The following is a 13,320-nucleotide window of genomic DNA, read 5'->3' on the forward strand; positions in this document are numbered from 1 at the left end:
ACCAAGACAATGGGGAAAATGCCTCCACTGCATGCCAGAGGACTTTGTGACAGCCCTTCTTATCACAGGCCTGGAGGTTTAGGAGGAACAAATGGTTTTGTGGGCTGGTTCCAGTGTCCCCTCTGCTGTGTGCAGTCTAAGCACTTGGTGCCCTGCATCCCAGCCTGGCCCAGCCATGACTAAATGGGTCCAAGGTACATACAGCTGGGGCTGTTGCTTCAGAGGGTGGAAGCCTCAAACCAAGTTTCCAGTGGTGCTGAGCTTTCAAGTGCACAGAAGTCAATAATTGGGTTTTGGGAACCTTCGGCCAGATTTCAGAGGATTTATGGAAATGCCAGGATGCCCAGGGAGATGTTTGCTCCAGGGGTGGGGCCCTGATGGAGGATCTCTACCAGGGTAGTGTGGAAGGAAAATATGGGGTCAGAGCACCCACACAGAGTCCCCTTTGGGGGCACTGTCTAGTGGAGCTGTAAGAAGAGGGCCACTGTCTTCTAGGCTCCAGAATGGTTGATCCACTGACAGCTTGTACTGTGTGCCTGGAAAATCTCCAGACACTCAATGCCAGCCCATGAGCGCATCCAGCAGGGAAGTTATGCCCTGTAAAACCACAGGGGTGGAGCTTCCCAAAACCATGGGAACCTAATTCTTGCATCAGCATGACTTGGATGTGAAGCATGGAGTCACAGGGGATCATTTTAGAACTTTAATCTTTGTCTGGCCTGCTGGATTTTAGGCTTTCATGAGGCCTGTAACCCCTTTGTTTTGCCCAATTTCTCCCATTTGGAACAGCTGTATTTACCCAATACCTGTACCCCCATTGTATCTAGGAAGTAACTACTTTGCTTTTAATTGCACAGGCTCATAGGTGGAAGGAACTTGCCTTGTCTCAGATGAGACTTTGAACTGTGGACTTTTGAGTTAATGCTGAAATGAGTTAACACTTTGAGGTTCTGTTGGGAAGGAATGATTGGTTTTGAAATGTGAAAACATGAGATTTGGGAGGAGCTAGGAGTGGAATAATATGGTTTGGCTCTGTGTCCCCACCCAAATCTCATCTTGAGGCTCCCATAACTTCCACGTATTATAGAAGGGACCCAGCGGGAGATAACTGAATCATGGGGGTGGGTCTTTACCTATGCTGTTCTTGGGATAGTGAATAAATCTCACAACATCTGATGGCTTTAAAAACGGGAGTTACCCTGCACAAGCTTTTGGGCCTGCTGTCCTCCACTCAAGATGTGACTTGCTCCTCTTTGCCTTCTGCCATGATTGTGAAGCTCCTCCAGCCATGTCAAACAGTGTGTTCTCCATTAAACCTCCTTCCTTTGTAAATTGTCCAGTTTTGGGTATGTCTTTATCAACAGCATGAAGCAGACTAATACAAAGAAATTTTTTTTTAGATGAATGCCACAATTAGTCTTGAAAGTTACTTAGAAAAAAATTATCAGCACATAGCAATTTATATATACAGAGAGAAATCAGGAATGTTAGAAAACATGTGGGTAAGCACAAAATATTTTTTTAAATTAAAAATTTTTAAAAAGTTAGTTGGTTAAAAATAACAATGTATTGTGGGGTTTGAAATATATGTAGAATTAAAAGTTATAGAAAATAGTACAAAGGATGTGAAGGGAGAAATGAAAGCATCCTTTTGTAAGTACTTATCATTGTAAACACTGTGGTATCTTGGCACGTACATAGCAACCAGCTCTCCAGGAAGAAAGACTGTCCTGATTGATAGCATTTGCTGATATTTGTATTGCAAATGTTTCCATTACATGCCCAGTTGGTGCTACAAAAGGATATCACTAATTTGGAGTTGGTAAGAGACTTATACCTTCTTTTTCCAGATGACACACATGTGCCCGCCACATCCCTGAATGCAAGGATCTTATCTTATATGTGAAATGCTTTATAAGAAGGCAGGTTATGATTAAAGAAACATATTGTAAATTCTAGAACAACCACAGCACAACTTTAATAATAGCCATACTTACAATAATAATTAAACAAAGAGGCATTGCTAAGACACCAATCGTGGAAATAAAATGAAACCCAAACCATGGAAGGAAGGCTTACTTAATCTAAACAGAAGCAAGAAAGAAACGAAAGATAGATGGGAAATATTAAAATAGTTAAATAAGTAGAGATAGGAAACAAGCTACTTAGATGTGATTTTCAAAAATCTAATGGCTACATCAAAGCCTGAGTTAACTGAGGCATGTGATATTTTCCTCCAAAAATGAAGCTGTGAAGTTTATGACCAAATATCAATCTTTATTATCAGCTTAGCTCAGAATTTTTAGCTACTGTCTTTGGATGCAAATCTTGAAAAAAAAAAGGATGATGAAAGATGATAGAAACGTAAGAAGGATTCTGATATTCAGGAAGGATCTGAGTTTTAGCTAGAATACAAAACAATGCAAAGCATATTGAAAGAATGAAGTATGAACAAGTACATTAACAAATTACAGCCAAATCAATACTGCAAAGATTTTAATCTTCTGGAGTTTTTTGTTTTTGTTTTTCCAGACTGCCTTTACATTTTTAAAAATCCCAATTTGTTTCATCCACTATTATTTAAGTTTTTGGTTATATGAAGACTGTTTGTTGGACCTAAAGCTAGCTGACACCACCAGAGCAGATGCAGTTTAGCAAGGCAGATATGGGTTTAAATCAATGTCTAAAGCTATCGTCCTTCTGACTACCCTCTCTGGGATTCACTAGTGGTGTAGGGGCAAGGAAACCAGATTGAGAGTTCTTCGCTCAGCTCTGCTATTTCCTAGCTGTGTGATTCTGCTTTACTTGGCCTCAGCCCTTTCACCTGGAAAGCAGGGATGAGAGATGAAAGTGACCAGTACGGTGCTGGGGTACGAAACTCATTCCACTGGTGCTAGGGGCAGGGGTGTCTCAGGGTGATGGTGTGGGGATGAGGAAGAGTGACCAGTGCTAATGCAGCAGGGAGGGGGTTCGGGGGGTGAAGCTTGGATGGCAATGTTTCAGTAAATCTCATCTCCCAAAAATGTTTTCAATAGTCTATGAAGTTTCGATCACCTGGTTTAAAATTCTGAATGTAACTGTGTAAAACCCATATTTTAGTAGGTGGAAAAAAAAAAACCCAAACGTTTTGCAAATATCTGGTGTTCATATTCACTTGATGTTTTGCTTGTTTGGAGAACATTCACCATACTCTTCAACAGCATCATTGTAGCTGACATTTATATAGTGCTAACAATGTGTTAGGCATGTATAGAAACTGCATTTTTTCATGTTGACTATTCAAGTGAGAAGAAATTGTGCATTTTTAACATGAAATTTTTCTCACGAGAATTTCAATAGTTAGCTACTATCATTATACACTCATTACAAATGAAGAGATTGAGGAACAGTGGGGTTAAGAAAATTATTGAGTAAGTGCTGTAGCTTGACCTGAATCCAATCAATCTGGCTCCAAGGCCTCTCACCTATGCTCTGTGTACAAAGATCACACTGTATGGACCAACTTCTAGTCTATAATTTGTCAGCTATTTCATCTTTCTGATCTGTGGCTCACTTTCCCAAAGCAGTTCCTGGTTGTGTTCAAATATTTGCAATTATGCATATGTTAAAACAAGCCCATTATAAGTCAAGAGGTCTGCTCATTTATTAGCTTCACACTTAGATGATATCAAAAGTCAACACCACCAGAAGCATCCAGCAGCACCCTGCTATTAATCTACTGAAAAAGTCAAAGGCACTCTGTAGGCAAAGAAAATTTAAAGTTATTTGTATCATAATTCACAATGCTGCTGAATCTAAAGTTTTCCCTGGTGAGTTATTTATATGTATCTTGGCCCCGGTGCCAATGCAATGATAAGCAGTTTGGAAAGTTAAGAAAGAAAATGGAAAATGACTAGTTGTTTGTTAGGGTTAAAACAAATTTGAGATTTTAGTTTGAAGAGTTTCATATATATGTTATAAACTTACGATGTGAGCAGTTAAGGAACCACATATGTTCAATGGTGCAAATATAATACAACACTTTTAATACAGAAACCATGAATAACTTATTTCTAACATTTTTTTATTAAAGCAGAAAGTTTCATTTCATACATCATTTCCCTATATTTTACTGAACCTAAAATTAAATTAGAGCAGTTCACTTTGTTCCAGACTCACCTTGAAGACCATTCAAAGCTTCGCAAGTTAAGCAATGTGGGAACGTCTTCATACGATTTGGGGAAGAGCCAGTCATTCACACTGCTCACTGTCATTCAACTTGGTTAGTCCACAATAATTTTCATTGCTGACACTAGGAATGATAGACAAGACTGAACTACAGACAGAACTAAAGGCTGGGCCTGCTGAGGAAATAAGCTTTTATGTCACCGGATTCCCAGAAATGTACTGAGTTGTTTGTATTACCACTGTTAACGTTTGCCTAAGAAGGAGGTAGGTACAAAGCCAGAGTCTTCGGAATACTCAGGCATGAAGTCGGGAGGATACAAACCTCTCACCGCCAGAGGAGGAGAGCTTTTCCACTCTGGTGAAATTCTCACTGAGGGTGACTGAGTCTATCCACATCTGACAGTTCCAACAGTGCCAGTAAGGAACTAGGGAGATCTGAGGCATGTATGTTTCACTACTACCTTGTTTATGTAATATTCTCAGTAAATTTGCCTAACATTTTCTCCTAAAGAAAATGTGCCTGCTTGTTTTTTTGTATTGCTTCATTGTCCCATTGTAATACATATGTATCGTGAAAAACATTTGTTACTGTAACACAGCATACACGCTACGTTCTGCTGTCAGAAATCAGAATTTAACATATGTTAGTTCATTTCTATATGTGATAAATGTATAGGTTAACTGGAACTGTGTCAGATAGAATATTTACTCCAGAAAATTAAGAAACCCTGTCCATGTTTACTAGACACGACTATTTGGTGGCAGAAAGAAACCTGCAAATTAAATGGTGCTGGGAGACTATAAAAGTTTAATGCTCTAAAATTAAGATTGGATGCATGTGACTTATTAAGTCACATTTGTATGAAATGACTGTTTTGAAATGAAAGTAAATTAGACTGTTATTAACATTTAAAAATAACAGATGGATCATCATTTTTTAAATGGCATGTTAAATTATAAAACTATACTTTAATGGCCATCAACATATTTACTTAGTTAATGCAAAATATATTTCACTAAAGATGTTTTAACTATTCTAAGATGATAGAATGACTTTTCAAGTTAAAAGAGAAAATACAGATTTAATTGCTTATTTAATTGTTTCTAAATTTAAAAAATCCTACCATATGAAAAACTGTGTTGAAATGTCACCTTCAAGGCAAAAGCTGAGGCAAAATTAATGTAGAGGCTTGATTTGGACCAAGATAGAGAACAAACACCTGGGACACTTCAGCAGCCTGGAAGTCCAAGTTGCCTTGAGCAGTGCTCTGGAGAACAAAGGAGAGGCTCAAGTTTGTGAAGAACAAAGAATGAATCAGGAGAGGGGGTGATTACAAAATGATTCATCAGGAATTCCCACCGGTTTACAGAAGTAATATTGATTAGCGATTGGCTGTACATTGTTGAATGTATGGTATTTTGTGGCTACTTGGCATTAGTCTAGAGCCCACACAGGAAGAAGATGCAAGAGGTAATTACTTAGCTCAAGGGGTAGTGAGATGTGACTGCTTCCACATTTGTAAACCCTATCTGATAATTTAAAGGGGCTTTCATTCCTCAGATAAAGGTTTGGGTCTTTTTTTTTTTTTTTCCTTTCTCAATACGATAATTAAAAGCAAGAAAATTGAGATTGGATTCTTGTTACAAGCTAGTGGCTGTGTTAGCCCCTTTGTGCCACTGTAACAAAGTATAGCAGAATGGATAGTTTATAACCAAGAGAAATTTGTTTCTTACAGTTCTGGAGGCTGGGAAATCTAAGATCCAAGCAGTGACAGGTTCAGTGTCTGGCGAGGGCCCTGTCTCTCTGCTTCCAAGACAGCATTTTGTTCATGCATCCTCCAGAGGGGATGAACAAACACTGTATCTTCATCTGGTGAAAGAGACAGAAAAGGCAAAAGGCCAAATGCTGTATAAAGCCTTTATCATGAAGGACTTAATTCATTCAAACGAGAGAGGTTCTAATGACCCAATCACCTCTTAAAGTTCCTCCCTTGAAGCTATTGCACTGGAGGTTAAGTATAAATATGTGAATTCTGGGGGGAAATGTTCAGACTACAGCAGTGAATTTGTTAACTTTAGCAAATGACTTAAAATACTTATGGTTCAATTTTTGCATCAACAAAATGGGCTTATTAAGATACATTAAAACAGTGTTGTAAAGAATAAGTGAGTCATTATATGGAAGATAATTAACACAGTACCTAAAGTATATTGGTAATAGCATAATTTATTATGATTGTTATTATTATAAAAATATCAACTGTATTTACATAGTGTTTTATGTTACAGGAATTATTCTTATGCTTTTAATATGTTAATCTATAATGTTATTATTAGCTTTCTTTTCTTTTTGTAATTTCCTGAAATTTAATGGTGTATTAACCGCTTTAAAAATTACCTAAATTCAAGAATGAAAGTTTTAGAAATTATAAAAATGACAGAGGCAATATATAATTTTCTAATTATGTGAAAGCACAGTTACATAAGCACATGGATTACATAATAATTTTAAAATACTGCATTTTATTATTCTAAAAATAATTAACCCAAATAGTATTCATTTTGAGTCTAACAAGTCCATTTTTCTGATAGTCATTCATATTTATTACTTCCTAACACTTTGAAAGATAAAAGCTTGTGGCTGGTGCTACGTATTTATTTCCCAAAGCTATAAACCTTAGATGAGGTCATTTTCAGTTTTTGTGAAATATGCCATCTAGACTATTGGTTTGTATAAATGTTAGATTTTCCCAGATGTTTGACAATTCTCTCTTAAAATTCAAATAGCTTTCTTTTTTTAATAATAAATATAATTTACATTATTTTAGAAAACAAAAACAGAGAACTATAATGAAAATAAAATTACTCAATATATCAACCCACCACCCAGAGTGTTTGCTGTCATCTTGATGGAAGTATTTTCTTCAGTCTTTTTTAGGTGAAGGGGGAAGATTCTGGAGTCAGATTGCCTGGGTTAAAATCCTGGGTCCTCCATTTATTAATGTGCGAATTTCGACAAGTTATCTATGAGCCTTAGTCTCATCATCTGTAAAATGGGCATAATCATTCCACGAGTCTCTTAAGATTGATGTGAGAATTAGCAAAATAATTTACATAAAAGTGCTTGGCACATTTCTTGGCATAGAATTAATGCTCAATAAATGTTTTTTATTATTTTTTATTACTATCATCAACAACCTAAATATAATCAGACTTTTCTTTGTTTTATATCACATTGCAGGCATATTTCCCTAAAAGTGACACTTTGTCTAATTTATATTAATTGATGTACACAATTTCCTTCTAAACAGACCAAGTGAGTACCTTACCTGCTCTGCTTTCTGTGAGGAAACCTTGAAATTCCTGTTGTCCTAACCCTCCTCTCTCCAAAAGTCCACATAATGCTTCATGTAGTCCATGTAAAATTCCACACCTTTGATCAGTATTATGGATTCTGCCAGCCTCCTGGACCACTTCAGATCCTTTTGAATTCAGGCTGAACCTCTGTTAATGTACCGTTTTCCTCTTTTCCTTACAAATCTTCAGGAAGAGTGATGTTCGTTTAAAGTAACACAAGCTTTATTTCTTTCAGCCTGAAAGAGACTGAAACATATTCTAAATGTGGATGTACCTAACTGACTTCCATTTTTTGTTATTGCCAGACAGTATACTGAGGAATTTTCAATTTTTCTTTAATATAATTGGTCTGTCATGAACATGGTCAATAAATGTCTGTTTCGAAGGAGATTCCTAGATGTCAAATAAAGAGAAAGCCCTTGCTATACACTAAAATTGATTTTTAAAAATCTGATATAACAATATTTACCCACACAAAAACAACCTATCAGAAAATCTCAGTGTTTCCTCAAAAATAAGAAATATTTAAATACGCCATTACAATGGGAAGCATGACATCTCATTTTGACTGATTTTAGCTTTTCTCTTCATTTATTTACAAATTTTTACACACATTATTTATTACAATAATAATACAGAGTACTAATATTATTATTTGAATTTTATTTTCACTTAGCAATTTCATTTGTTTTCCATGCCAATAACTATACTTTTATTAGATTATTTTAGCAAAAAAAGTAGTATTTCATTTTAATGTTATTCCATAACTTCTATAAAAAAATTTATGATCCTTATTAAGGATTTAAGATTTTTTCAACTTGTGGCTACTTAAGCACAATCATCAGGGTCTTTCTTGATGCATTTTTTTTTTCATGCTACAATGAACTGTAAGAAAAAAATGTAAAATATATTTAAAAAGTAAAAAACACATGTACTTTATAAAGAACTATTGAATTACCTTTAGAAAAAAATACGCCAAATTACTCTCTCAATGTTCTGTGGACCATAAAATTTCATCTCCACAATCACAGTGCCATATGATTCCATTACTGGGTATATATCCAAAGGATTATAAATCCTTCTACTATAAGGACACGTGCACATGAATGTTCATTGCAGCACTGTTTACAACAGCAAAGACCTGGAACCAACCCAAATGCCCATCGATGATAGACTGGACAAGGAAAATGTGGCACATATACACCATGGAATATTATGCAGCCATCAAAAACGATGAGTTTGTGTCCTTTGTAGGGACATGGATGAACCGGGAAGCCGTCATTCTCAGCAAACTGACACAAGAGCAGAAGATCAAACACCGCGTGTTCTCATTCATAGGCGGGTGTTGAACAATGAGAACACAGGGAGGGGAGCACTACACACTGGGGTCTGTTGGGGAGAAATGGGGGTGGGACAGGGGGGTGGGGAGTTGGGGAGAGATAGCATGGGGAGAAACCCCAGATATAGATGAAGGGGAGGAAGGCAGCAAATCACACTGCCATGCGTGTGCCTATGCAACAATCTTACATGTTTTTCACATGTACCCCAATACCTAAAATGCAATTAAAAAAAAAAGAAAAGAAATTGGTAGTCCTGGCGCTGTGGCTCACGTCTGTAATCCTAGCTCTTTTGGAGGCTGAGGTAGGGAATCACCTGAGGACAGGAATTGTGACCAGCCCGGCCAACATGGTGAAACCCCCTCTCTACTAAAAATACAAAAGTAGCCGAGTATGGCTGCAGATGCCTGCAATCCCAGCTACTCGGCAGGCTGAGGCAGGAGAACTGCTTGAACATGGGAGGCAGAGGTTGTAGTGAGCTGATATTGAGCCACTGCACCCCAGCCTGAGTGACAAGAGCAAAATTGTCTCAAAAAAAAAAAAAAGGCAATGAAATCAAGATTTAAAGTTTTATTATGTATGTGCACATGTATATCTAAAAATATAATTAAATATGTATATTTATTTAAAGGAGTGATTTCATGCAAAGATTACATCATTTGTTAAATATTAGCCTAGATGTTTTTCCATTAAAAGCTTATTGACTTGATCTAGTTTAACACTACTAGTGAAAAATAATGTTGACATCACTTATTCCCAATATAATATGTGGAGAAGGGCATTTCACCATTGTGATATTCTTCACAGAAGACCAAAGATTTGACATAAACATGAGGAAACATCAAACTCAAATTAAAGGACATTCTACAAAATACCTGAGCATTTATCTTCAAAACTGTTCATGTCATAAGAAACTATTAATAGGAAAGACTGCCATAGATCATAGGAGATCAAGAAGATATAATGACTGAATAAAACATGGCATTGAGAAATAATCTCATAAAAGAAAAGGGAAATTCATGAAAAACTGGAGAAATTAAAGGATATACTACAGTTTACTTAAGAGTCCTGTAACAATTTTAATTTCTCAGTTTTCACAAATGCACCATGATTAGGTAAAGATCCTATCATTAGGAAAAGCTAGGTGAAGAATATATGAGAACTCTTTGTACTGCATTTACATCTTTTCTGTAAATCTATAATTATTGAAAAATATATTTATTTAAAAATTATAATCATATATGTATACCATGACACAATTTAATTTTGTTTTATTTTATTTATTTTTTTGAAATGAAGTTTCATTCTTGTTGCCCAGGCTGGAGTGCAATGGCACGATGTCAGCTCACTGCAATCTTTGCCTCCCAGGTTCAAGTGATTCTCCTGCCTCTTGAGTAGCTGAAATTACAGGGGCCACCATGCACAGCTAATTTTTTTGTATTTTTAGTAGAGGCAGTGTTTCACCAAGTTGGCCAGGCTGGTCTCAAACTACCGGCCTCAGGCGATGCGCCCACCTTGGAATCTCAAAGTGCTGGGATTACGGGCTTGAGCCACTGCACCTTGCCTGTTTTATTTTAATGTAAATATAATGCATGGCTTTTTTTTTAAGGCTAATATCTACAGTGGTAAATATATTCCCATTAGCTTCTGTGAAAGGAATTCTAAAAGTTTTATACACATTTTTATCTAATATTCTAATTTATTTCAGCAAGAGTTTTTTTTTTTTTACTTGTCAGAATTATGTCTGCCTTTTTTCTAATTACAATTTCCCTCTGTTGTGTTTTAGATTCCATGTTATCTTTCATCTTCTTAAGTTCTTCCTTACAAGCTTTTCTCTCTGACCAAAGTTAGTTTCAGAAGTATGATTATGTGCACATTCAGTTTAATTCTTCTTATTAAGGTGCCATACTTAATACAAAATATTTTAAAATAGTTAATGCTCTTAGAATTTCTTTCCTTTACAGTATGTTCGTTTTTTTCCCTAATATTGAAAATAACTGTTTTCTTAAAAAATTAAGATTATTGTTGATTTTCATCTTAGATCCACACATAATTATGATTAAAATGTTGTGAAATATGTACCTTTGTATCCTATTACAGATAAACTGAAATTAAAGATAGCCCTGTTATAGTCTTATACAGACCAAGGTAACAGAACTTGACAGTTTCAGATTAATTACTGAAAGAAAAAAAAAATCCCTGCTAGATAATTCAGAAGTTTTATATTATTCTTGTGTTTATTGTTTGATTTTACACTAAATGTAACTTGTTTTATTATAAGTAGTTTCATGTTTTTTCATATTTTGATGCTGAAAATCTCTTTATACAATGATGACGTTGTAAAGGTTTTTTAATGTGTAAGGACATTTATTTTCACATGGAATGTTGCTAAGTGTAATGAATGTCTACATGGACATTTTAGACTTCAATGGTGCTTTAAAAGGAGTTATGGTGAATATGCTTGTAAAGAAAAATACAGGTATAAATACTATCTATGAGTTCAACATATGTAAAGAACAGTATTCCTACCTCATAAGGGTTTTCATTACGACAAGCATATTACAATAGAAATATACTGCAGCACTTTCAGAAAAGCCCTCCTATCGTATTCCATTTGAACTATAAATAGAGACAATTTTACTTGTACCTCTTATGACATAGCATGTTATACTGTCTATATTGGATAGACACATGACTCATTGCTCCTAATCATAAGCCCCCAGAATAACTATTTTTGTGTTTATTTGATCCATTAATGATAATATTAATGATAATGTCATAACCATCATCAACAGCTAAAATTTTCATAATTCTAAATTAAAAATAGTATTTTGGATGTGAACATGATAGAATTAAAAAATTAGCAACAACAGGCTATAATCATAAACTAAGAAAAAACTGGACCTAATAAAACAGCAGGACCTAATAAAACAGTGTAGAAAGAGACAATGAGGAAAAACTAAATAAATAATGCCAAAGAAACAGATGACTAACAGTCTGTTCTTTCAATCAACTTCCTCTGTTGGTTTATTGCCAAGATTCAGTCGATTTCTTCCCAATAAATGTTATCACTGACCGATTCTTCACTATGTTACTTCAATCTTAAAGATTCCATTTCCCAAACAGCACAAAATACTCAAGACTTGAGCTCAGTTTTATTTTTCCAGTTACTTTTGAATTACTATCACAAGCTACCAGTAAAACTAGCTTGTCTACACTTCTACTAAGATTTTTCATTTGTTTCTGCTGTTCTTCTTTCCCTTATTGGAGGCCAATGTGAACCAAATATCCTACATTAACTAAACGGAAGAAAGAGAAAATACAGAGAGCGAGAGAGGGGAGTTTTGTGAGTCCCCCTCTCCTGCCCCATGGCAACTAGAAATCTATTTCACTACCAGCTTTAAATGTCAGAAGATTTATCCTGGATCTTGACAATATAACTTTTTTTTTATTGCTCTATTATGTCATATCACTTCTTTACCCATGCCCTAGTTCTCTCTTTATAATTATCATTGATTTTATTATTGAATGTCTTGGAGTTCCATATACAAGTGAAGTTCTTTAGAGGAAAGATTATACTTCTACTGACAAACAGACTCCGAAACGGCTTGGTTTCCAACATGTGTTTCCAATAAAAAGCAAGCTAAGTACACTCTTATATATTGTGCGCTCTCGGTGCTGAAAATTCAAGTCTACCTTAAGTGTTCTTTTGCCAGAATAACACGCTTCTTAAACAACCTTCTATCTTCCGAAAACTGGTAAAAAGAGACACTTATATTTTGCAATATCATAATTTTTTTTTAAAGTGCATGGACAACAGAATTATATTTAAGAGCTATCTTCTATTTTCTCTGCATAAACTACTATATTTCAGTACTTTATGTGTCTTAAGGAAGACAAAGTATTAATGTGTGTAGTAAATAAAAGTAAAGGAATAAAATAAAGAATAGAAAACTACTTTGGCTACCTCAAATTTGTATCTAGCAATATACAACCAAAGAAATCACGTGCTGGGTCTTTTTAATGAAGAGTATGGACTAAAAGAACACTAATAAAAAAATCAGGCCAAATCTGAACTAAATTTTCTAAATATCGATTCACAATAAGATGCTTTCAATATTCTTACAGAAAATGCACGTTCTTATGCACTGCATTAGACTGAATAGCAGCTTCCTAAAGATGTTTCTGTTATAATCCCAGGAACCTGTGAATATTTTACTTTGCACGGTAAAAAGGAATTTGCAGATATTACTGTGTTAAGGATCTTGAATTGCAGAGATTATCCTGGTTTATCCAGGTGAGTGTGATGTAATTATAATTACTAAGGCTCCTATAAGAGGGAAACAAGAGGTTGGGGTGGGATGTTGGGAGGAGGGACTGGGAGGAGGCTGAAGAAAGTTTCAACAAAACCAGAAACTGGAGTGAGGCACAGTGAGCCAAGGAATTCAGGTAGTCCCTA

Source organism: Sapajus apella, unplaced genomic scaffold (genome assembly GCF_009761245.1).
Source record: "Sapajus apella isolate SASKATOON/1434 unplaced genomic scaffold, GSC_monkey_1.0 scaffold11, whole genome shotgun sequence".
Classification (NCBI taxonomy): Eukaryota; Metazoa; Chordata; class Mammalia; order Primates; family Cebidae; genus Sapajus; species Sapajus apella.